This window comes from Trichosurus vulpecula, chromosome 4 (genome assembly GCF_011100635.1).
Source record: "Trichosurus vulpecula isolate mTriVul1 chromosome 4, mTriVul1.pri, whole genome shotgun sequence".
Classification (NCBI taxonomy): domain Eukaryota; kingdom Metazoa; phylum Chordata; class Mammalia; order Diprotodontia; family Phalangeridae; genus Trichosurus; species Trichosurus vulpecula.
Window position 1 is genome coordinate 425,821,944 of NC_050576.1, and position 26,939 is coordinate 425,848,882.

The following is a 26,939-nucleotide window of genomic DNA, read 5'->3' on the forward strand; positions in this document are numbered from 1 at the left end:
CATCCATAGAAAGAATTATGCAGTCTGAATTCAGATTGAGGCAAATTATTTGCTCTTTTTTTCCTACTTATTTGGTTTTGTTTCTTCTTTCTCATGATTCATTCCATTGGTTATAATTCTTCTTTACAACTGGACTATTATGTAAATAAGTTCAGTGTGAAGGTATACGTGGGACCTACATTGGATTACATGCTATCTTGAGGGGAAGGAGGGAGGAGAAGGAGGTAGAGAAATCTGGAACCCAAAAATTTGTGGAACCGAGTGTTGTAAACTAAAAATAAAAAATAAATTTATTTAAAAAAAAGAAATGCTGGCAATAGCAATAAGAGAAGAAAAAGAAATTGATGGACTTAGAATGGGCAATGAGAAAATAAAACCATCTCTTTTTTCAAATGATATAATGGCATACTTAAAAAATCCTAGAGATTCAACTAAAAAAATTAGCTAAAACAATTATATTGGCAAAGTAGTAGGATGTAAAAATAAACCCATACAAATAAATCATCAGCATTTCTATATATCACCAACAAAACCCTGCAAGAAGAGATAGTAAGAGATATCTCATTTAAAATAACCATAGACAGCATAAAATACCAGGGAATATACCTGCTAAGACAAACCCAGAAACTACATGAACATAATTATAAAACACTTTTGATACAAATAAAGTCAGGTTTAAATAATTTAAATTCATTGTTCATGGGTGGGCAGAGCCAACATAATAAAAAAGACAATTCTGTTTAAACTAATTTACTTATTCAGTGCCACCCCAATTAAACAACCAAGAATTAGTTTATTGAGATAGAAAAAAATAATAAAATTCATTTAAAAAGACAATAGGCCAAAAATAGCAAGGGAATTAATGTAAGAAAATGTAAAGGAAGGAGGTCTAGCAACACCAGATCTTAAACTGTATTATAAGGTGGTAATTGTCAAAGCTATCTGGTACTGGCTAACAAATAGAATGGTTGATCAGTGGAATAGAGTAGGTATACAATACACCATAGTAAATTATTATAGTGCTCTCATGTTTAATAAATGCAAAGATATAAGATTTTCAGACAAAAACTTATTATTTTGTAAAAAAAAAATTGTGGGGAAATTAGAAAGCAGTTTGGCAGAAACTTAGGTATAAGTAATATATTACATCATTTAGCAAGACATGGTCAAAATGCATACATGACCCAGACATAAAGGGAGATATCACAAGTAAATTAGAAGAACTTGGAACATACTACCTATCAGATTTATAGATAAGAGATACAGAGTATTGTGAGATGTAAAATGGATGACTTAGATTACATTAAATTAAATTGTTTTTGATACAAATAAAAATATAGCCAAGATTAGAGGGAAAGCAGAAAACAGGGGGGAAATTTTATAGCCAGTTTCTCAGATAAAGGCCCTGGTTTTTCAAATATACAGAGAAAGGGTTCAATTTTAAAAGGATGTGAGTCATTCTCCAATTGATAAGCGGTAAAATAATATGAATGGGCAGCTTTTGGGAGGAAAAAAATGAAAGGTATATTTACAGTAATGTAAAAATGGTCTAAAATAATTATTGATTAGAGAAATGCAAATTAAAAAAAAACTTTGAGGTACCATCTCACACCTATCAGATTGACTAAAATGATAAAAGAGGAAAATGACAAGTGTTAGAGAAGATGTGAAAAAATTGGGACATTAATTGTGACACTGTTGGTGGAATTGTGAACTGATCCAACCATTTGGGAAGGCAATTTGGAATTATGCCGAAATAGTTTATAAAGCCATATATACCCAGCAATTGACCCAGCAATATCATTGAAGTTATCTCTTCCACAGTGAAATTTACCCCATCACGGGTTTCATTATATCTAGCATTGGCATAAGAAATTAATTGGGAATTTGGGGGGAGTTTTGTGGAAGCTGCAGATAATACATGAAGGCTAACAGCTGACACAGAAAAAGTTTAAAACCTCAGAAATACATAAAATATATGTGTGGTATTATACAATATCAACCCAAATTTTACAATAAAGTAGTAAACACCCTATAAAAGAAAAAGAAAAAATCCAGACTTCTTCTCTGGTACAAAAGGAGGTTCAAAAACTTTTATGGGTATTGTGGGGATGCTATGCCCCTAATTCCTGCAATGTGGAAGAACTGTATTATGTCTATTTCCTAAGGTAGTTAGTGAAAAAGGAAAAGAACCTATATGATCTAAAATATTTATAACAGCAATTTTTATGGTAGCAAAGAACTGGAAATAAGGGAATGGCCATCAATTGGAAAACAGCTAAACAAATTGGGGTATATGATTGTGATGTAATACTACTGTGCTGTAAGAAATAAATGAGCACGTTGATTTTAGAAAAAAAAACATGGAAAGAATTGTAAAAAATAATGCGGAGTGGGGGAGCCAAGATGATGGAGTAAAAGCAGGGACTTACCTGAGTTTTTCACCAAACCCCTCCAAGTACCTGTAAAAAATTACTCTAAACAATTTCTAGAGCAGCAGAACCCAAAAAATAGAGAGTGAAATAAATTTCCAGCCCAAGACAACCTGGAAGGTTGACAGGAAAGGTCTGTTGCACCAGGCTGAGAGAAGAGCACAGCCCAGCCCAGGCCCTACCAGCACAGACTGGGCCCCAGCAAATCTGGAGCAAATCCCCCGGCATCAGGAGACTGAATCACTGGCAGCTAAGGCAGTTTCCAGACTTCTAAACCCACAAACACTAAAGGTAACTTAGAAGGTCAGTAAGAAAGGTCTGTCAGACCTGGGTGAGAGAGGAGCACAGTCCAGTACTGGCCCCAGCATAACATCGGCTCTGGCAAACCAGGAGCAGGCTGTGAGAGTGACTGAATCAGCAGTGGCAGCAGCTGTTTCTGGATCTCTCAGCCCACAGTCAATAAGGGGATTGAACAACTTGTCAAAAGGAGATTACAGGGGTCTCTTTGCTGGCACTGAGACAGGACTCTATTGCTTTGCCCATACTTGGATCTTGGTGTATTGGGGATCCTTGAAGAGTTTGGCCTTTGTTTCCTTTGATTAATTCAGTGTCTTTGATTGAGTCTTACTAGGTGATAAGCCTCTGGCCCAAAACCCTATCTATTAGATGCTAAGCCTATGTGGGTGTGAATTGGTAACTAAGGTGGGGCTCCAGGTGGGGCCAATGAAGGGAGGTGCTAACACCAGAGCCAATCATAGGAGCCTAAATTCTGGTTGCTCAGATGACATTTGATGATGTCTGAAACTGTATAAAAAGGTAGAACAGAGCTATTTGCTTAAGCCTCTCACTCCTGGAGGCACAGGACTCTGGGCAACCACTGTAAGGGCCTTCCAGCTGAACTCAGATGTTGATGGTTTTCTTGGTAACTATGAATTGTATTTGGTCTGTTGATGTTTGTAATTTGTTTGTATTTGCTCTGAAGTTCAGGGTGCTGGCTTTTTCCCCTGAACTAAGTGAATGATATTTGTATGCTGGATTAAATTGAGAATGTTAACCCCTTAATGTTCCTTTCCATAGTAAAACAGATCAAAAGAACCTGGGATTGCAGTTTTCAGTGAGCTAGTTGTTGTTGGTTTTACACCACAGCAGCTGCTAGCCCAATTGTTGAAACACTTGGTCACAGTCCTGAGTGGCAGTCCCAGGGTGAGGAGGAGCATGGACATAGCAGAGCTTGTGACAGCAGTGGAGAGGGAACCCTCCTCACATTTGCAGGGCAGAAAAGAGTGCTTGTGGTTATTCACAGACCAAAATACAGGCCAGGAGAGGAGTAAACACTTCTCCTTAGATCATACCATGCTGGAAAACTGAAAACTTATAGATCCCTAGAAGTATCTTTGAAAACAGCTGCACAAAATCCCTGAAACTTAGGACAGTATGCCCTTCACACTGGAAGCAGAGCCCTACCTTAACATAGAATTAAAAAGTCAAGTAAAAATGAGCAAATAACAGAAAAAAACCTCAAACTATAGAAACTAACTTTGGTGAGAAGGAAGATCAAAACATACTCAGAAGAAGACAATAAAGTCAAAGCTCCTATATCCAAAGCCTCCAAGAAAAATATGAATTGGTCTCAGGCCAAGGAAGAGCTCAAAAAAGGATTTTGAAAATCAAGTAAGAGAAGTAGAGGAAAAATTGGGAAGACAAATGAAAACGATGCAAGAAAATCATGAAAAATGAGTCACCAGCTTTGTAAAGAAGACCCAAACAATGCTGAAGAAAATAACACCATCAAAATGGACTAGACCAAATGACAAAAGAAGTCCAAAAAGCCAAAGAGGAGAAGAATGCCTTAAAAAGCAGAATTGGCCAAATGGAAAAGGACATCCAAAAGGTCACTGAAGAAAACAATTCCTTAAAAATTAGAATGGAGGAAATTGAAGCTAATGATTCTATGAGAAATCAAGAAATTATAAAACAAAACCAAATTAATAAAAGAAATAGAAGACAATGTGAAATATCTCATTGGAAAAACAACTGACCTGGAAAATAGGTGCAGGGGAGAGAATTTAAAAATTATTGAACTAATTGAAGACCATGATCAAAAAAAGGGCCTAGATACCATCTTTCAAGAAATTAATAAGGAAAACCGCCTGATATTCTAGAACCACAGAATAAAATAGAAATTGAAAGAATCTACCTCTCACCCCCGAAAGAGATCCCAAAAGGCAAACTCCTAGGAATACTGTAGACAAATTCCTGAGTTCCAAGGTCAAAAAGAAAATATTGCAAGCAGCCAGAAAGAAAAATATTCCAATATCATGGAACCACAATCAGGATAACATAAGATTAAACAGCTTCTACATTGAGGGATTGTAGGGCTTGGAATATGATATTATTCTGGAGGTCAAAAGAGCTAGGATTAAAACCAAGAATCACCTACCCAGCCAAACAGAGGGTTATCCATGAGGGAAAAATTAACATTCAATGACATAGAGGAATTTCATGTATTATTGATGAAAAGACCAGAACTGAATTGAAAATTTGACTTTCAAAAAGAAGACACAAGAGAAGCATGAAAAGGTAAACAGGAAAGAGAAATCATGAGAGACTTATTAAAGTTGAATTGTTTATATTCCTACATGAAAAGATGATATTTGTAACTATGAGACCTTTCGCATTATTAAGGTAACTGATGGGAATATATACACACACACACATACATACACAGAGAGTGAGAGTGAGTGAGAGAGAAAGAGAGCAAAGGATGAGTTGAATATGAAGGGATGATATCAAAAAAATAAAATTAAGGGGTAAGAGAGGAAGGAACTGAGAGAAGGAGAAAGGAAGACATAGAATGTGGTAAATTATCTCAAATAAAAGAGACAAAAAAAAAGCTTTTACACTGGAGGGGAAGAGGAGGAGGTGAGAGAGAATAAGTCAACTTTATTTTCATTGGAATTGACTTAAGGAGAGAATAACATACACACTAAATTGGGTATGGAAATCTATCTTACCCTACAGGAAAGTATGGAAGAAGAGGATGGTGGAGGTGTGATAGAAGGGTGGGCAGACTGGGGGAAGGGGTAATTAGAAGCAAACACATTTAAGGAGGCAGAGGGTGAAAGGAGACAAAAGAATAAATGGGGGGGGCAGGATAGGATAGAGGAACATATAGTTAGTCTTTCACAGCATGACTATTATGTAAGTGTTTTGCATGACTACACATGTATAAACTATATTGAATTGCTTGCATTCTCAATGGTGGGGGGAGGGGGGGAGGGAGGAAGGGAGAGAATTTGGAACTCAGAGTTTTAAAAATGAATGTTAAAAATTGTTTTCATGTAACTGGGTAATAAGATACACAAGTAATGAAGTATACAAATCTGTCTTGCCCTACAGGAAAATAGAAGGGGAATGGGATACAAGAAGGTGGGGTGATAGAAGGGAAGGCAGTTTGAGGGAAGAGGTAATTAGAAGCAAAACACTTTTGAGGAGTGTTGCAACAATTTGGCTAGCAGCTGCTGTGGGAATGAAAGATCAACATGAGCCTGACAACAAGAATGCTGCCAGCACAGGTTCTTTTGATCTGCTTTACTAAGGAAAGTAATGTTAGGGGGTTAACAATCTTATTTCAGTACAATACATAAATATCATTCACTTACTTCAGGGGAAAAAGCCTGCACCCTACACTTCAGAGCAAATACAAACAAATTACAAACATACATTATAAACAGACCAAATACAATTCATAGTTACCATCAACATCTGGGTGAGCTGGGAGGCTTTTAGAGCAGTTGCCCAGAGTCCCGCACCTCCAGGAGTGAGAGCCTCTAGCAAATAGCTCTGTTCTCTCTTTTTATACAGTCTTTGACCTTCATCAAATGTCATCTGAGCGTCCAGAACTTAGGCGCTTACTATTGGCTCTGGTCTTAGCAACTCCCCTTAAGACCCTGAGGGCTTCACACCCACATAGGCTTAGCACCTAGTAATTAGGGGTTTGGGTCTGGGGTTTAACACCTAGTAAGACTCAATCAAAGAGATTAATTAATTTATCATTTTAAAACAGTAAGAAAGTCCCAACTTAATTGTCAGTACAAAGATGGACAGGATGAAAGGTGAAAGAGAATAGAATAAACAGGGGTAGGGGGAATAGGGTGGAGGGAAATACAGTTAGCAATAGTAACTGTGAAAAAATATTTTGAAGCAAGTATCTCTGATAAAGTCCTCATTTCTCTAACACACAGAGAACTGTGTCAAATTTATAAAAATAAGTGGCATTCCTCACTTAGTAAATGATCAAAAGATATAATCAGTTTTCAGATAAACTAATTAAAGCTGTTTATAGCCAGATGAAAAAAATATTCTGACTCACAATTGATTGGAGAAATGCAAGTTAAAACTATTCTGAGGTACTAACTCATACATATTAGATTAGATAATAGCACAGAAAAGATAAATGGCAAATGTTGGAGGGGATGTGGCAAAAATGAGATATTAATATACTGTTGTCTGAGTTGTGAGTTGATTAAACCCTTGTATAGAGAAATTTGGAACTATGCTATAAAACCATGCACACCCTTTGACATAGCAATACCACTACTAGGTTTGTATCCCAAAAAAGGTTAAAAATCAAAAAAAGAAAAGGACTTATATGTACAAAAATATTTAAAGCAGCTCTTTTCCAGCAGAAAATAATTAGAAATTGAAGGGATGCACATCAGTTGGGGAATAGTTGAACAAGTTGTGGTATGTAATTATGTTGGAACACTACCATACTATAAGAAATAATGAACAGGATGCTCTCAGAAAAAACCTAGAAAGACTTATATGAGTCAATGCAAAGTAACAGCAATATTGTACAATGATGAGCTATGAATGACTTAGCTATTCTCAGCAATACAATGATTCATGACAACTCTGAAGGACTTAGGAAGAAAAATGCTGTCCATCCCGAGAGAAAGAACTGATGGTGTCTGAACACAGATTGAAGTGTTTTTTGTTTTTTTTTCCCACTTTTTATTTTTCTGGAGTTTTATTTTTGTCTATGTTTTCTTTCATTACATGACTATTACAGACATGTTTTTCATGACTACACATATATAACCTGGATGGAATTGTTTGCCTGTATAGAATTGCTTGCCTCTCAATGGCAGGGGAGAGGGAGGAAGGGTGAGAATTTGGAACTCAACGTTTGAAAACTGAATGTTAAAAATTGTTTTTTACATGTAACTGGGGAAAAATTAAATACTAAATGAATACCAAAAAAAAAAAAAAACCACAGAGTGAAATAAGCAGAACCAAGAGAACATTATATATAGTAATGGCTATATTATTTGAAGAGTAGCTGTGAAGGACTAAGTTGTTCAGAGTATTATAAATATTCAAATCAATTACAAAGGACCTATGAAGGAACATGTGGTCTACCTTCAGAGAATTTTGTGATACCTGGTAAATTGATAAAGAACTGATGGACAGAAGTATGCATAATGTGGTTCCACATATCTCTATCTAGCTATCTATCAAATGTTGGTCTTCTCTAATGCAGGGTTAGGAGGGAGAGAACTCACAATTCAAAATGTAACAAAAAATAAATAAAATATAAATTAAAAAGAAGTATGAGAAAGGATCATAGTACTTAAACTCCTTGTGCTTCAGTGCAATTCTGAGCAGGCAGGTAACCTCCAGCATCAAAACCTCCTTCTCAATATACCCATATCCAAAATCTCAAAGTGGAATATGAACTGTTCTCAAGCCCAAAAAGCCTTCTTGGAAGAGCTCAAGAATGATTTTAAAACTCAAATAAGAAAGGTAGAAGAAAAATTGGGAAAAGAAATGAGAGGTATGTAAGAGAGAGTCAACAGCTTGGAAAAGGAAGGACAAAGATTGACTGTAGGAAAAAAATCCTTCAAAAACAAAATTGGCCAAATGGGAAAAAAGTACACTGAAGAAAACAACTTCTTAAAAAGTAGAATTCACCAAATGGAAAATGAAGCACAAAAATTCACTTAAGAGAACTCCTTAAAAAGTAAAATGAGCCAAATGGAAAAGGAGGTACAAAATCTAACTGAAGAAAACAATTCATTAAAAATTAGAAATGGGCAAGTGGAAACTAATGACTCAATGAGACATCAAGAATCAGTCAAACAAAATCAAAAGAATTAAAAAAATAGAAGAAAATGTAAACTACCTCATTGTAAAAAGAACTTACCTAGAAAATAGATCCAGGAGAGATAGTTTAGGAATTACTGGTCTACCTGAAAGCCATCATCACAAAAAGAGCCTGAATAGCATCTTTCAAGAAATCATCAAGGAAAACTGACTTGAGGTTCTAGAACCAGAAGGTAAAACAGTCACTGAAAGAACCCACTGATCACTGAAAGAGATCCCAAATTGAAAATGGAAAGGAATATGGTAGCCAAATTCCAGAATTATCAGGTCAAAGTGAAAATACTGCAAGAAGCCAGAAAGAAACAATTTAAATATTGTGGAACCATAGTCAGAATTATGCAGGACCTTGCAGCTTCTACATTAAAAGATCAGAGGGCTTGGAATGATATTCTATAAAACAGAGGGCTTGGATTAAAACCAAGGATCAACTACCCAGAAAAATTGAGCATAAATTTTCAAGGGAGGAGTCCCTTGAATTTCAATGAAATAGAGGACTTCCAAACCTTCCTGATGAAAAGACCAGAGCTCAACAGAAAATTTGATCTTCAAATATAAAACTTAAGAGAGGCATAAAGAGGTAAAGAGAAAAGAAAAAAAAAACATGTCATTCAATAAGGGCAAACTCTTTATATTCCTACATGGGAAGATGATACTTGTAACTCTTTTTAAAAATAATTTATTTATTTTTTGTTTTCAACATTCATTTTCATAAAATTTTGAGTTTTAAATTTTCTCTACCTCCCTCTCCTCTTCCCTCCCCAAGATGGTGTGCAATCTGATATAGGCTCTACTTATACATTCATATTAAACATTTTCACATTAGTCATGATGTAAAGAAGGATTAGAACTAATGGGATCTCATCCTTCATTCTCAAACAGGAACAAAATGACAACACTATGCTTGAGGCAAGATTCAATATGTCTGACTGTGGCTGATTAGGCCAATACAAGCTCAATGCTCTACCACAGATGGGGCACAAATAGTCCATGTGAACATTTGAGGTGGATACTCCAAACTTGTGCATCCTGCATTTCCTTTGAGCTGTTTCAATTCTGCTTTGCTCATAGAGCACAGCACCTTCTCTGATGTGGGAACACGTCTCCCATATCACACAATCAATTCCAAAGTTCTTGAGAGAGACCTTGAGAGTGTCCTTGTATCACTTCTTCTGACCACCATGTGAATGCTTGCCCTGTGTAAGTTCTCCATAAAATAGTCTTTGGCAAGTGTGTGTTTAGCATTCAAACAACTCTCTGAAGCAGAATTTGAATGCTTGGCAGTTTAGTTTGAGTAAGGACCTCAGTGTCTGGTACCTTATCCTGCCAGGTGATCTTCAGAATCTTCCTAAGACAATTCAAATGGAAGTGATTCAGTTCCCTGGCATGGCACTGGTAGACTGTCCAGGTTTCACAGGCATATAACACAGTTCTATAGACCTTCAGTTTGGTAATCAGTCTAATACCTCTTCTATCTTATACTTTCCTTCAGAGCCTCCCAAACACTGACCTAGCTCTGGGATTGCATGAATCAACCTCATTATCAATGTGTACATCCCTGAAAAGTATACTACCAAGGTAAGTGAACTTATCCACAGCATTCGAAACTTCTCCATTTGCTGTAATTGGTGGTTCCCCATATGGATGGCGTGGTGCTGGCTGATGGAGCACCTGTGTTTTCTTGGTGTTAATTTAGACCAAAATTAGCACAAGCAGCAGAGAATTGATCCATATTTTGTTGTGTCTCAACTTCAGAGGCTTCGTTGAGTACACAATCATCTGCAAACAGAAAATGATGCACCAACACTCCTTCCACTTTGGTCTTGGCTTGTAACCTTTTCAAGTTGAAGAATCTACAATCAGTGTGGTAGCTGACCTTGATGCTGTGTTCATCCTCAATGAAAGCATTTGACAACATGACTGAAAACATCATGGTAAAAACCATGCAAGCAAGCACACAGCCTTGTTTCACTCCGTTGGTGACTGGGAAGGCACGAGAGCATTGTCCATTATCTAGAACCTGGACAAGCATGCTGTCATGAAATTGATGTACAATGCTGATGAACTTTTCTAGGCAACCAAATTTTGACATAATTTTCCATAAGCCCTCATAACTAACAGTATTAAAAGCCTTGGTCAGATCTCCAAATGTTATATACAGTCCTTTGTTCTTCTCCTGGCATTTCTCCTGGAGTCGTCAGGCAGCAAATACCATATTGACTGTTCCTCGGCCCTTTCTAAAGCCACACTGGCTCTCAGGTAGACAACCATCTTCCAGGTGAAGGATTAGCCTATTAAGGAGGACTCTGCCTAGAATCTTGCCAGCAATGATTAACAGAGAGACCCCCCCTGTGATTGTCACAGGAAATCTATCTCCTTTACCTTTATACAGATGCACAATGGAGGCATCCTTGAACTCCTGGGGGATAACCTCCTTTTGCCATATAACTTGGAAAGTCACCTTTTGTATGAGCAATTGACCTCCTACCTTATAAATCTCAGCTGGAAGAAAATCATCACCAGGTGCTTTGCCACATGAGAGGAGCCAATGGCATTCAAAACCTCTTCTTCAGTGGGAGCTTCAGCTAGGGAGGGACTGACTTTGACTTAAGGTAAACAGTCAATGGATTCCATATTGATTGATGATGGTCTGTTGAAAACACTATGGAAGTGTTCAGCCCATCTGTCCAGGATCATGTCCTCATCACTAATCAATGTGACTCTGTCAGCACTGAGTAGTTGAGATGCACCATAGGTCTTTGGCCCATAAATAGCCTTCAGGGCATCATAAAAGCACTTTGGATTAAACTGAATTTCATCTGCCTTCTTACTGAGCCAAGAATCCTGCATCTCTCTAAGCTTTGCTTGTACTTTTGATGGAATTAAATGCTGCCTTCTTAGAGATGGATGAGCTATCCTGCTGGTAAACCCTGTGGAGTTCCTGTTTTTCATTTAGCAGCTTCTGAATTTCCCCGTCATTTTCATCAAACCAGTCTTGGTGTTTGCGAGTGTTCTGACCCAGATGAGCAAATGCTCTACACCAAATCCCTGAAAGCTTCCCGCTCCTTTTCTGCTCCACTGTTGCCAACTGTGTGCTGGCTCAATTTTCCTTCAAGTCAGCAACACATTGTTCCCGCTTAGAGAAGAGCTCTAATTTGTTAACCTTAATTCTTCTGGTAGTCATTTTGCCTTGGGGGTGCCACTTTTGCTGAATGCGAATATTTAGCTTGGAAAGGATAAGTCTATGACCAGTCTTGCACTTTGCACCACATGTTGCCTTCATCACTCCCACATCCTATCTGTCTCTTCTCCTTACAATCACATAGTCTATCAAATGCCAATGTTTGCTTTAAAGGCATGTCAATTAAGTTTTATTGTATTTAGGTAAATGGAAAACAGTGTTGGTGATGAGAAGGTCATGAGATGCATAAGTCTTCAGTAGTAAGTCACTATTGCTGTTGCTGTTTCCAATTCCATTCCTCCCTAGGATTCCCTGCCAAGTCTGGTAGCCTGAGCCTACTCTAGCATTAAAGTCATCCAGAATTATAAGCTTGCCCTCTGTTGGCACATTGATGATAAGTGTCACCAGGTCTTCATAAAATTTTTCTTTGACCTCATCAAGGTTCATCATGGTGGAAGCATAGGCACTGATGATGGTGGCATGACATTTTCCTGCAAGTGGCAATTGCATTGCCATAAGTCTGTCATTCACTCCTTTTAGCAGGCATACAAGCTTGTTGATTAGATTAGTTTTGATTGCAAAACCTACATCAGCTTCACAGCACTCCCCTTCACTGTGGTCACTCCAGAAAAACGTGTATCCTGCTCTGACTTCAGTAAGCTGGCCTTCATTTGACAGCCTTGTTTCACTCAGGGCTGCTATTTGGATGTGATACCTACTGAGAACAAGAGCTGTTCTGCTTTTCAGTCTACTGGATTTTGTGCTGTCTATAAGTATGCGCACATTCCATGTGCCAATGGTGAGTGGAATAGTCTTTGCAGATGTTTTTGTACATTTCTTTGTGTTTTGACCACAGAGAAGGATTTCCTACCTGCCCTGGTAATCAGGCCAGGGTTGGGTAAGTGGACAATTTTTAGGGCACCTTTTCTAGCCCCTCCCTCACACCAGGAGGTGAATATTGCGATCCTTAAAAGGCTGCTCAGACACCCAGGGAGCTGCCAAATCCCACTGCTGCTTTCAGTGAGAAATGACCCTATGGCCTGGGCTGCCTGTGTGCAGGATTGTAACCATCTCTCCCAGTGTATCCACACCTGCTACTTTGTCACTTGCCTGTCACCACAGGACTTTGAAGTATAGTGGTAAAATGATATGGGTGATGTCTTTTGATTCATGCATATATTGGATTTAAGTGAGGCAGAGTTGCACAAAGTAATTGGCCTTACTCTATCCTCCAGAGTCACCACAGACCAGTGGCAGGACAGAATCAAGACAACTGGTGATTGCTCAAGGTGCAGTGGATGACCTTGGCGTCTTTGATGTCTAACCAAGCTCTAAGCACTCCACAGCGCCTGCTTCAGCTGCCTTCACAGCCATTGGAACAAATCGTTCTCATCTACCCATTGAACCAGGTGAAGTTTTCACATGCTTGGGGTAGACACCCCCCCTAACTCACCAATCAGTTTGAGACCCCTTGGTTACCCTCAACCTAGTTCAGCCCATCTGCAGAAACAGTTTACTGGGGTGTGGCCACTGTGCATGCCACAGCTTCTTGGAACCACAGGTAAGAGTTGGGTGGAACAGGTGGACACCAAAGGTGGAAAGCAGCCCTGAAAAGGGCTTGGCAGCCATCACACCAGAGGTACCAGTCCTCCCTGAACACACTCTACACCAAAACTACCAGAACCAATGGGAGGAACCACAAGAAATAAGAAACAAAACAAAACCACAAAAGAAAAGGAGAATAAATAGTATTCTTCCATCTGAATTCAAACTCCAAAATTCTTTCTCTGGATGTGGACAGCACTTTCTATCATCAGTCTTTTGGAGCTCTCTTAGATCCTTGCATTGCTGAGAAGAGCTAAGCCTATCAAAGTCAGTCATCCCACAATGTGGCTATTACTGCGGACAATGGTCTCCTGCTTCTGCTCATTTCACTCAGCATCGGTTCCTATAAGTCTTTCCTGGTTTTTCTGAAGTATACCTGTTCATCATTTCTTATAGCACAATAGTATTCCATTATCTTCATATATCACAACTTGTTCAGCCATTCCTCAATTGATGAGCATCCCCTCAATTTCCAATTCTTTGCCACCACAAAAAAGAGCTGCTATAAATATTTTTGTATATGTGGGTCCTTTTCCCATTTTTATGATCTCTTTGGGATACAGACCTAAAAGTGGTATTGCTAAATCAAAGGGTATGCTGATGATATAGTCAATTATTCTGATAGTTTTCCTAATATTGAACCAGCCCTGCATACCTGGTATAAATCCCACCTGGTCATAGTGTATAATCCTCAAGATAAGTTTCTATAATCTCTTTGCTAATATTTTATTTAAAATTTCTGCATCTATATTCATTAGGGAAATTGGTCTATAATCTTCTTTCTTGGTTTTGGCTCTTCCTGGTTCAGATATCAGCACCATATTTGAATCATAAAAAGAATTTTGGAGGACTCTGCCTATTTTCCCAAATAGTGTTTACAGTATTGAATTAATTGTTCTTTAAATGTTTAATAGAATTCACTTGCAAATCCATCTGGTCCTGGAGGTTTTTTCTTAGGGATTTCACTGATGGCTTGCTCAATTTATTTTTCTGAAATGGGGTTATTTAAGTATTTTATTTCTTCTTCTGTTACTGTGGGCAATTTGTATTTTTGTAATTCTTCATCCATTTCACTAAGATTGTCAAATGTATTGGCATATAGTTGGGCAAATAGCTCCTATTTGTTTTGATTTCCTCTTCATGGGTGGTGAATTTACCCTTTTCATTTTTGATGCTGGTAATTTGGTTTTCTTCTTTTTTTAAATCAAATTAGCCAAAATTAACCAAAGGTTTATTAGCTTTTTCATAAAATGAGCTCTACCATCAATTTTTGTCCTTCCTTTTCCAAGCTACTGACTCTCTCTTGCATATCTCTCATTTATTTTCCCAAATCCTTCTTGAGCTCTTCCAAGAAGCCTTTTTGGACTTGAAACTAGTTCATATTCCCCTTTGAAGTTTTGGATGTGGGCATATTGACACTGTTGTCCTCTTCTGAATTTTTGCCTTAATCTTCCCTATCTCTATAATAAGAATCTATGGTCATTATCCATTTCTGCTTTTTGCTCATGGTGTTTGCCTATTTCCTGGCTTTTAAAATTAAGTCTCCTGCTGGAGCATAGGGGGCATTGACCCAAGCTTCTTGTGCTAGGTGCCCAGGACCTGGTCACTGGCTTTGTGTGCTGGGGCTTCACGTGCTGGCAGCTGGAGGTTGTAGTGGTCTGGCAGCTTAGCTGGTGCTGAGCTGGGGTCAGCAACCCTGGAACTCTTGGGGTGAGGGTGGGGAGTCTGGCCACTGAGAGATGCCTGGTCACTTGGGCTTCTTTAAAGCACTGGAATGTTTGGCTGCTGGAGGATTTTTGTCAGCCTGGAGCTGTGCCTCCTGGAGCTATGCTCCAGATTCCTGGAGTTGTGCTGAAATGCCAGGAGATTTAGCTGCTGGAGAACACCAGTGCATGTGGTGGTTTTCAGAGCTGGTGTCTACTGGTTCCTCTGCCAGTGCTGAGGCACTTGAGGGGCATGGTGTTGGTGCTTGCCTGCTCCATCACCCTGGGGCTTAGGATCTCCCCCTGGTTTGCTGAGGTGGGGCTTGCCACTGGCTTGCTGGGATACTTCCTGTCCTGTACTGCGTTTCCTCCCCAAGAGTGAGAGGGGCCTTTCCTGTTAATCCCCCAAGCTTCCTGGTCTACAAGACTGCTGTACCCCATCTTTCTGCTGGCTCAGCTGTTCCAAAGTTTTTCCAGGGATGATATTTTCTGGGCTTTCAGATGTCAGTACAGGATGGTGAGAGTGACTTACTCCTTACTCTGCCATCTCAGCTCCTGGAAGCTGATACTTGTAACTTGAGAAGTGTGTCTTTATTATGACATTTAGAAGGGAAATACATAGACAGAGGGGTGGTTTAAGTTGACTTTGATGTGATGATAAATAATCCAATTAAGTGATGAAAAAGGATTGTACTGGGAGAAGAGGAAAGGAAGAGGCAGACAAGGGTAAATTACATCACATGAAGAGGCACAAAAACATTACAGTAGAGGGAAAGAAGGGAGGGAGATGAGAATTATTTGAAACTTCCTCTCATCAGATTTGGCTCAAAGAGGGAATAGCAAACTCAGTTAGGTATAGAAATCTAACTTACCCTATAGGAAGTAGGAAAAGAAAGTGGAAAGAAAAGGGATAGGGTGGTTAGAAGAGAGGGAAGAAGTAGTAGGGGAAAAGGGAAAGAAAAGAAAGGGGTCTGATGAAAGGAGGACAGATTAATGGTCAAAGGCAAAACTCTGATGAGGAAGGACAGGAAGAAAGGAGGGGGAAAAGCATAAGCAGAGGGGAAAATTGGACGGAGAGAAAGGCACAAGGAGTAATCATAACTGTGAATGGGAATGGGATGAACTCTTCTGTAAAACAGAAGCAGATAGCAGAGTGGATTAAAAATCATAATCCTACAATATATTGTTTACAAGAAACAAATTTGAAGCAGAAGGATTCATACAGAATGAAGGTAAAAGGCTGGAGCAGAGTATATTATACTTCAGCTGAAGTAAAAAAATACAAGCAGGGGTAGCATTCCTGATCTCAGACAAAGCAGAAGCAAAAATAGATCTAATTTAAAGAGGTAAGGAAGGAAACTACATCCTGCTAAAAGGTACCATAGACAATGAAGTAATATTACTAAACATATATGCACCAAGTGTAGCATCCAGATTCTTAGAGGAGAAATTAAGGGAGTTTTAGGAAGATATAGACAGCAAAACTATTCTAGAGGTGGACCTCAACCTCCCCCTCTCTGAACTTGATGAATCCAACCTCAAAGCAAACAAGAAAGAAGTTAAGGAGGTGAATAGAATTTTAGAAAAGTTGGATATGGTAGATCTCTGGAGAAAATTAAATGGAAATAGAAAGGAATATACCATTTTCTTAGCAGTACATGGCACCTACACAAAAAAACTAAGTGTATCTTAGGGCATAAAAACCTCACAATCTAATGCAGAGAGCCAGAAATAGTCATGATGCAATAAAAATTACATGTTATAAAGGGCCAGAGAAACATAGACTAAAATTTAATTGGAAACTAAGTAATCTAATCCTAAAGAACAAGTGGGTCAAACAACAAATCATAGAAACAATCAATAACTTCACCCAAGAGAATGACAATAATGAGACAATATACCAAAACATATGGGATGCAATAAGAGCAGTTCTTAGGGGAAATTTTATAACTCTAAATGCTTAAATGAATAAAATAGAGAAACAGGAGATCAATGAATTGGGCAAGCAACTAAAAAAACTAGAAAAAGAACAAATTAAAAATCCCCAATTAAATACCAAATTAGACATTTTGAAAATGAAAGGGGATTAATAAAATTGAAATTAAGAAAACTATTGAAGTAATAAATAAAACTAAGAACTGGTTTTATAAAAAAAAACAATAAAATAGATAAACTTTTGGTTAATTTGATTTAAAAAAAGAAAGAAAACTGAATTACCGGTATCAAAAATGAAAAAAGATGAAGTCACCACCAAATGAAGAGAAAATTAAAATAATATTTAGGAGTTATTTTGCCTAACTATATGCCAATAAATTGTTCACCTATCCATATATTTGATAAGTAATATGTTCCATAGTCTTCTAATTTTCTTGTAAAATCTCTTCTTACATCTAGGTCATGTATCCATTTTGACCTTATCTTGTTAAATTGTGTAAGATATTGGTCCATGCCCATTTTCTACCTTACTGCTTTTTAGTTTTCCCAACAATTTTTACCATATAATGAATTCTTATCCCAAAATCTTAAGTCTTAACTCTTGTTGAATTCAAGGATCTATTCCATTGATCTACCTTTCAATTTGCTAGTCATTACCAGATAATTTTGATACTTACTGTAATATATTGTAATATATTTTAAGGTCTGGTGCTGCTAAACCTCATTCCTTTACATTTTTTTTTCATTATTTCCTTTGATATTCTTGACTTTTAGTTTTTCCAAATGAATTTTTAAATTATTTTTCATAATTCTATAAAATAATTGCTCAGTAATTTAATTGGGATGGCAATGAATATATAAATTAGTTTGAGTAAAATTGTCATATTGATCTTACCTACCCATGAACAATTAATACTTCTGCAATTATTTAAATCTCATTTTATTTGTATAAATTTTTTATAACTTTGTTTATATGGTTCCTAGGTTTGTCTTGGCAGTTGTATTCCCAGGTAGTTTATACTGTCTAGCGTTATTTTAAATGGGGTCCTTTTAATTATCTCTTCTTGTAGAGTTGTGATTGTGATGGGTAAGAATAAGGATGATTTATGTAGATTTAGTTTATATCCTGCTACCTTGCTAAAATTATTATTTCAACTAACTTTTTAGTTGAGTTTTTGGGATTTTTCAAGAATAGCATCATATTGTTTTCAAAAAGAGATACTTTTATCACCTCATTGCCTATTTGTATTCCTTCAATTTCTGTTTCTTCTCTTACTGCTATTGCTAGGATTTCCAATACAATACTAAATAATACTGGTGACAGTGAGGATTCTTGTTTCACACCTGATGTTGCTGAGAAGGCTTACATATATCATTGTGCATATTTTTTATTTCTTTTTTATTTTTAGTTTACAACACTCACTTCCACAAGTTTTTGAGGTCCCCAAATTTTCTCCCCCACCTTTTCCTCCCTCCTCCCCCGCAAGACAGCATGTAATCTGCTATAGGTTCTACATATACCTTCACATTAAACTTATTTACATAATAGTCCAGTTGTAAAGAAGAATCATAAGCAATGGAATGAACCCTGAGAAAGGAGAAACAAAACCAAAAAACAAGAAAAAAGAGAGCAAATAGTTTCCCTTAATCTGCATTCAGAATCCATAATTATTTCTATAGATGAGGATAGTTTTTTCCCATCATGAGTCTTTTGGAGCTGTCTTAGAACCTTGTATTGCTGAGAAGAGCCAAATCTATCACAGTTAGTCATCACAGATACTGTGTGTCTGTAATTGTGTATAATGTTTTCCTGGTTCTCCCCCCCCTCATTCAGCATCAGATCATTTAGGTCTTTCCAGGTTATTATGAAGTCCATCTGTTCTCCATTTCTTATAGCAAAATAGTATTCCATTACATTCATATACCACAAGTTGTTTAGCCATTCTCCAGTTGGTGGGCATCCCCTTGATTTCTAATTCTTTGCCACCACACAAAGAGCTGCTATAAATATTTTTGTACATATGGGTCCCTTTTCCACTTCTGTGATCTCTTTGGGATACAGCCCTAGAAGCATTGTACATATTTCTTAAAGCACAGCAATATTCCATTAGATTCATGTACCACAACTTCTTTAGCCATTCCCCAATTGCTGGGCATCTGCTTTCTTTCCAATTTTTAGTTATCACAAAAAGTATTCCTATAAATATTTTGGAATAAATAGGGACTTTTTATTAATTGCTTCTGGGGGTGAGGGTAGTAATGGAGTCTCTGGTTCAAAGAGTATGGGCATTTTATTCAATTTATTTGCATAATTTCAAATTATTTTCCAAAATAGTTGTACCATTTCATAGCTCCACCAACAATGTATTAGTGTTCCTATTATACCTCAACTCCTCCAGCATTGACTCTTATCATATTTTTGTCACTTTTGCCAATATACAGGGTAATAGGATATTGGATTATTTTGATTTCTATTCATCTTATTGTGCTTCCTATTTATAATAAGTAGCTTTAATTAATTTTTAGCAAAGAGAATGTACTAAGCAGGTATAGTAAGAATATTTGACATCAAATTCTTTCCCTCACAAAGCCCAGTATACACAAGGCCCTTTGGTGAGTGGGCTCTAATTTATTGTAAAATGCTAGTGAAGCACATGAGTAGATCCTACTTCACAGGTTTGAATTACTGGATATTCTTTTCTCTTTTTGTAGAGTCTTCATTAGATTCCCTTTAGGGGACCTCTTCTGACTCCAAGAGTCATAGGTGACACCTCTACATTAGCTCTTTCAGGCTGCTTCTTTTGGGTGGCTCTCTTTTTGTATCCATCTTTGCAATTTGTCTTCAGTGTTTCTTTCTGCTACCAGCTAGATGTGTTATCTCTTACTGGTCAAATTTCTTCAATATCTCTCCTTCTAATATCTCTAACCTCTCCCTCCAATGAGGGAGGGGGATTGGAGGGGAAGATAATGTTCTTTCTGACATCACTCACTACCTCTTGATTATCTCAAGGACAAGTGCAAAGGTATGTCTTCTCAAAGTGTTCCTGCACTTGGAATCCTCTGCCACTCAACTTGCTACTCTTCTCATATTTGTTGTTTAGTTATTTTCAGTCATGTCCAACTCTTCATGACCCCATTTGGGGTTGTCTTGGCAAAGATACTTTAGTGGTTTGTCATTTCCTTCTATGGCTCATTTTACAGATGAGGAAACTGAGGCAAACAGGGTTGAGTGAGTTGCCCAGGGTTACACAGCTAATAAGTGTCTGGGACCAGATTTGAACCCAGGAAGATAAGTCTTCCTGACTCTAGGCCCAGTACTCTATCCACTGTGCCACCTAGCTACCCTACACCTACGCCTACACCTACACACACACACACACACACACACACACACACACACACACACTCCTAAAGTTATATCTAATTCTTAGTCAATTACAAGCTAAGACTTTTCCTTGTGACATCTCTTTTTCATCTTATTGTCAAAAGCTACATTATTTTTTAAAATTGATTAGGATCCCCACACTGTGATGAAGTTGCACAAAATTTCCTTAAAAACTAGTTTATTCTGGTGACTGATTTGCTTGAGTTGTCTGTGCCTTCTTGTATTAGCAAGGCGATAATCATAATAGATGATAATTGTAAATATGCTTATGTAGTTCTGTATTGCAAAATATAAGAGACTTTCCATATAGAAGGTAGAAGAAGTAAACCATTTATTCAGACACCAAAAAACCAGATCTCAAAAAGTCTGACCCAGCAAGCAAATTCCAAAACCAGTAAGTCCACTTTATAATAACAGCAAAGAACCTAAAACACACCATCACAGCAGGGATCCAAGCCATCCCATAACCTTCCCACCCCCTTCTGGGGCCTTGCTACCAACAATCACTCACAGCACAGCCAGCACACATCTGCTCTCTCCCTCACCTCTAATTGCTCTGAGCATTTCCTGCTCCATGCTTCCTATTCCTCTCATTCAGTAAGCTCCTCCCACCACATGTGACTTAGGCTTCCTGTGACATAAGCAGGTCACATGGGCCTATTAATGGATGGGAAAGATCTTCAAATTTAAATTACCATTATACTTCTTTGGTTAATTGAGATGGTAGTAGAACTGTACCTTATCCTTATATATAATGGAGATATGGGACATAAATCCAGAATTATCTATCCAGCAAAATTCAGAAGTTTCCAAAAAAGCAGATGGATAGTTGAGAAATGGCTTTGAAAATCCAATTCAGGGGCAGCTAGGTGGCTCAGTGAGTAAAGCATCAGCCCTGGAGTTGGGAGGACCTGAGTTCAAATTTGGCCTTAGACATTTGACACTTACTAGCTGTGTGACATTGGGCAAGTCACTTAACCACAATTGCCCTGCCTTCCCCCTTCCAAAAAAAAAAAAAGAAAGAAAATCCAATTCAAGCAAATCTTTAAATATAAGTATTTAAAGCAAGTCATGCTTCTCAAATCAAGATAAAATGTTAGTAACAAAACACAAGACCTCTCAGGACCCTGTACAAATAAAACCACTAAAAGTTTCAGAAGGTTTTTTCATAGAAACAGTGGGGGAGAAAAAAGGAAGGGAAAACAGAAGGGAGCCAAGGTAATCCCTATTCAAAGTTTCCATCTTTTATCAAGATGTCCAAGTTAAAAAAAAAACCCTATATGGCTACTGATATTATACAAGACAGAGAAATTTTGGAATGGATCTGTTAAATTTGGGTCAATAATATTTTTATTATTAGCAAATTTCTATTCTAATTTTTCTCATTAGAAATTTCAAATCAGAAAATTTTCTAAGTTTCTGATTTCTATTCTAATGTTTTTATTATTAATAAGTATGGCCTAAATTTCCAATAAAATGAAGAGTTACTAATGGATTAAATACAGAATATAACAAAAACACTGCTCAAAAAACCACATTTCTTCTGGAAAAATCTAAATATATTTCAAAATGAAAAGGTGATTGAAATTTATCATGCTAATGTCAAATTATGACATTAGGGCATTAAACTGAATTAAACCATTATTCCTACTCAAATTTAATATATTTTTACACTCATATTTAGGCATTAAAATGAATATGAATAGACAACAAAATACTAAAATATCTGTGTATATTAATTTCCCACTAGTTAGCCCAGAAAGTAAGCAATAAAAATCAATGGGTGTGATAAATTACTTTAATAAAATTATCAGGATAAAGGATTCTAAATATTCTATATTATTGTTGAATGATTAATTACACTATCTTAGCAATTTGATGCAAAACTTCATAGACTTAGACATAGTCAAAAATTCATATGGAAAAAAATAGACTGTTGGGGGCAGCTAGGTGGTACAGTGAGTAGAGCACCAGCCCTGGAGTCAGAAGTACCTGAGTTCAAATCTGGCCTCAGACACTTGATGCATATACTAGCTGTGTGACCTTGAGCAAGTCACTTAACCCCAATTGCCCTGCCTTCCCCCCTGCAAAAAAAAAAATAGATTGTTAAGAATATCACAGGATTCATAGACCAATATCTGACACCATGTACCATAATAAAGTCAAAATGGGTCCATGATCTAGGTATAAAGGCTAATTCTATAAGCAATTCGGGAGAGCAAGGAATAGTTTCCTGTCAGATTAATGGAGAAGGGAAGGATTTATGACCAAACAAGAGATAGAGAGAGTGTTACAAAATGCAAAATGGATAATTTTGATTATGTTAAATTGAAAAGTTTTGTATAAACAAAGCCAATGCAACAAAGATTAGGAGGGAAGCAGAAAATTGGGAAAGAGTTTTTACAACTAGTATCTCTGGCAAAGGCCTCATATTTTAGAGGGAACTGAGTCAAATTTATGGGAATACAAATCCTTCCCCAAAGAAGAAATGGTCAAAGGATATGGACAGGCAGTTTTCAGAGGAAGAAATTAAAGCTATCTATAGTCATATGAAAAAATGCTCTAAATCACTGTTGATTAGAGAAATGCAAATCAAAACAACTCTAAGGCACCACATCTCTCCTGTCAGATTGGCCAACATGATGAAACAAGAAAATCATAAATGCTGGAGAGGATGTGGGAAAATTGGAACACAGTTATATTGTTGGTGGAGTTGTGAACTGATTCAGCCATTCTGAAGAGCAATTTGGAACTGTGCCCAAAGGGCTATAAAACTATGCATACCCTTTGACCTACCAATCCTGCTTCTAGGGCTATATCTCAAAGAGAGCAAAGAAGTGGAAAAGGGACTCGTATGTACAAAAAATATTTGTAGCAGCTCTTTTTGTGGGGGCAGAGAATTGGAAATCAAGGGGATGTCCATCAACTGGGGAATGGTTAAACAAGTTCTGGTAGATGAGTGTATTGGAATACTATTGTGCTATAAGAAATGGGGAACAAATGGACTTCATAATAACCTGGAAAGACCTACATGATCTGATGCTGAGTGAGGGGAGAACCAGGAGAACATTACACACAATGTGTGAGGTAAATAAAATGTGAAGACTTCACAGGGAAGATATGTATAAATATATATCTATATCTATACTGAGAAATGTTTAAAGATCAAGAAATAGGGAAGTGGAAAAATTCTGAGGCCATGAGAGTCTGATTCTGGGAAAGTTTACCCTGAAACTTTTTGTTCTTTCTTCTGGTTCTGGTTTAAAGATTTGCTCAGTAAGGATAGGGTCACTGTGACCTGCTTTCCTTTACTGTAAAAGTACTGTAGAAGAATGGAGAGGGTCTCCCCCTCCCCTTATCCTATTCTCCTTTTTTAGATTTATAGATGTCACCTCAGTTGTAATCACTAACTAAGGGAATGGGAATTGGAGTTTCTGTGCCTCGATTTCCCGGTTCTTTGTCTAGCTTTTGTGCTCAGATTGTAACCCTGCCTCCCAGCTAATGGTGAGAAGGGTCAGAGGTGGGTGGAAATTCTCTTGTGTTAGGTATAATTATTGGTGCTTTGCCCCTTGTAAAGTGCCTCCTTTGCTGGTTCTGCTCTGTGCTAGCAGAGGACACCCAATTCTAGAGAACTGAGTAAAATTTATTTCTCTTCCCACCCTGAGATGGCTCCTTGTTAACTTTTAATTGGTGAGGGTCTTTCATCCCACACAACAATTACAGACACACAGTATCTTTGATGACTAAGTTTGGTAGACTTGACTCTTCTAAGCAACACAAGGTTCAAAGATAGTTCCAAAAGACTCATGATGGAAAGAGCTATCCAAATTCAGAGAAAGGACTATGGAGTCTGAATGCAGATTGAGGCCAACTGTTTGCCTTTGTGAGAAACGTGGTTTTGGCAATCACTGGACTTCCTAGGCAGGGCCAAAGTCCTGAAGAAGAACCCTGTGATAATCCCTAGGGAAGGCTGTACAGACCACAGGACTCCCAGAGGAAGACCAAGTGGTAGCCATCCCTTAATCTGTGGGGATCACAGGGCCTCCTAGGGGTCAGACCCTAAGGAAGACCCAAGTGATGGCCCCTTAGGATGGCAGTAAGATCACAAGGCTCCCGAGACAGGGCCAGAAGTCCCACGTGATGTCCCCTTAAGAAGGCTGTGCAGACCACAGGGTTCCCCAAGGGAATCCAGAGTGGTAGCCCTCTTAACACCGCAGTGGGGATCACAGGACACCCCAAGACAAGATCCAGGAGAAAGCCTGGTGAGCTTCCGCTGCCTGTTGCTTCCCTTCACTTGACCTTAGGAAAATCCATGTGATTTGCCCATTCACACCCAAAGAATTCAGTACCAGAGTGGGCAGAGGAAGGCATTTTATTACGCTCCCCGGGAGAGCGGGTGTAGTGCTTGAGGGAACACTCACACACTGATACAGCTGCAGGAGCAGGGGTAACCATTCCCTCCACTCCTGCTAGAGTCATGGTTAGTTTACAATCTTTGTTTTTTACATAGTTTTCCTAGGTTATACAGTTTATATAAATAGGATAATAAGGATACAGAAGCAAAAGTGAAGTTAATTAGATTTTCCTTGTCTTAGTTTAGGATTAAACTATATTCTTTTACTTCCCCTACTTTCCCTCTTTAACATATGCACATTAGGCCTGGATTCTTGCCCAGGACCAGACCCTAGATAAGCTTGAACTGGTTCAAGTGGGTTTGGCCTCTCTAATTCCCCAGACTGCCTTCTCAAAAAGTATGCACATGCTTAGAAGCCTCTGACCTCCCACCTGACTGACCTTGAGGCCTGGTCTCTGCTAAAGCTGGGGTGGGGGAGGGTGGGGAAGCACACCTTTAGTTCTGTGGAAACAAAACTCCTCCTCCCATTTCTTACACCTTCTTTTTTGGTTTTGTTTCTGCTTTCTCATGAGTCATTCCATTGGTCATAATTCTTTGCAACTGGACTATTGGGTAAATAAGTTTAATTCGAAGGTGAAACAATGATGTGGCTAGCAGCTACTGTGGCTGTATAAGACCGACAACAACCAGCCCACAGAAGAGCTGCCAGCACGGGTTCTTTGATCTGCTTTGCTAAGGAAAGCAACTTTAAGGTGTTAACAATCTCACTTTAATCAAACATGTATATGTCATTCACTCAGTTCAGGGGGAAAGATCAGCCCCCTGAACTTCAGGGCAAATACAAACAGAAATTACAAACATCAACAGCAGACCTTGTCTGATTCAAATCACAATTCATAGTTACCAGAGAAGCACCAACATCTGTCTGGGTACAAGCCAGGAGGGTGGGTTCAATGGCTTGCCCAGAGTCTCATCACCCATACTCTTTCAATGAGTGTATCCCCGAAAATCAAACACCATCCTCAAATCTTATATACCCCTCTCAGGACCCTGGAGCAGTTGATTACCTCAGTGTTGAGAAGCACTCAAACAAAGAACAGTGAAAAGCCCCATTTAGGGTGTGGGAAAGTTAGTCAATCCCTAGTACCACGGTGTGCAGGGTTTCCAGTCAATGACTCCCAATTGTCTTAGTGCTGAGAAACATTCCAAGACAAGAGCCCACTTTACCAGCCCCATTCAAACAAAGGCCAGAATCATTAAAGGCAATGAAGAGAAGAACAGCAAAAAGCCCCACCCTGATTACCACTACTGAAGGTATATGCAGAACACATATTGAATTCCATGCTGTCTTGGGGCAGGAGGCAGAAGGGAAGGGTGGGAGAGAAAATTTGGAACTCAAAAACTTGTGAAACTAAATGCTGCAAAACAAAAATAAAAAAATAAATTAAGGAGAAAAGCCCGCGCCTGTCTGCCCCTATCAGCGCTCCGCACCGACACCTTGCCTCTTCTCTAGGTGCCCGGGAGGCAGCAGCTGCTCCGCCGACCTTCTAGAAACCTACTGCTTGCAGAAATGGTCCCTACGATCAACTGCATCGTCGCTGTGTCCCAGAACATGGGCATAGGCAAGAACGGGAATGATTTCGAGCACTTCCAGAAAATGACTACAATGCCTTCAGTAGAAGGTAAACAAAATTTGTTGATAATGGGGAAGAAGACCTGGTTCTCCATTCCTGAGAAGAGTCGACCTTTAAAAGACAGGAGTGATGTAGTTCTCAGCAGAGAATTGAAGGAACCTCCTCCTGGAGCTCATTATCTCGCCAAAAGTCTGGATTAGACCTTCTTGAACTCCCAGAACTAGCAAATAAAGTGGCCATGATTTGGGTCGTTGGAGGCAGCTCTGTTTATAAGGAAGCGATGAACAAACGTGGTCGTGATCGACTGTTTGTGACAAGAATTTTGCAAGAATTTGAGAGTGACACGTTTTTTCCAGAAATTGATCTAAAGAGATATAAACTTCTCCCAGAGTATCCAGGTGTTCTTACTGATGTCCAAGAAGAAAAAGGCATTCAGTATAAATTTGAAGTATATGAAAAACATGATTAATATGAAAAATTTGAAGGCTGCTGTTTCCAGCTAATTTTTCCACTAAAAGTTTGTATGATGTTAGAATAAAAACTAT

The 26,939-nt window shown here is 38.2% G+C and overlaps 1 protein-coding gene and 1 pseudogene across 1 annotated transcript in view; one reads left to right on the forward strand and one right to left on the reverse strand.

Annotated features, from left to right (window-relative positions):
• The window catches only part of HS3ST3B1 (heparan sulfate-glucosamine 3-sulfotransferase 3B1), a 58,655-nt gene that overhangs the window by 9,128 nt on the left and 22,588 nt on the right, over nucleotides 1-26,939 (reverse strand). The gene's annotated exons all lie outside the window — the stretch shown is intronic.
• LOC118847814 lies at nucleotides 26,316-26,905 on the forward strand (annotated as a pseudogene).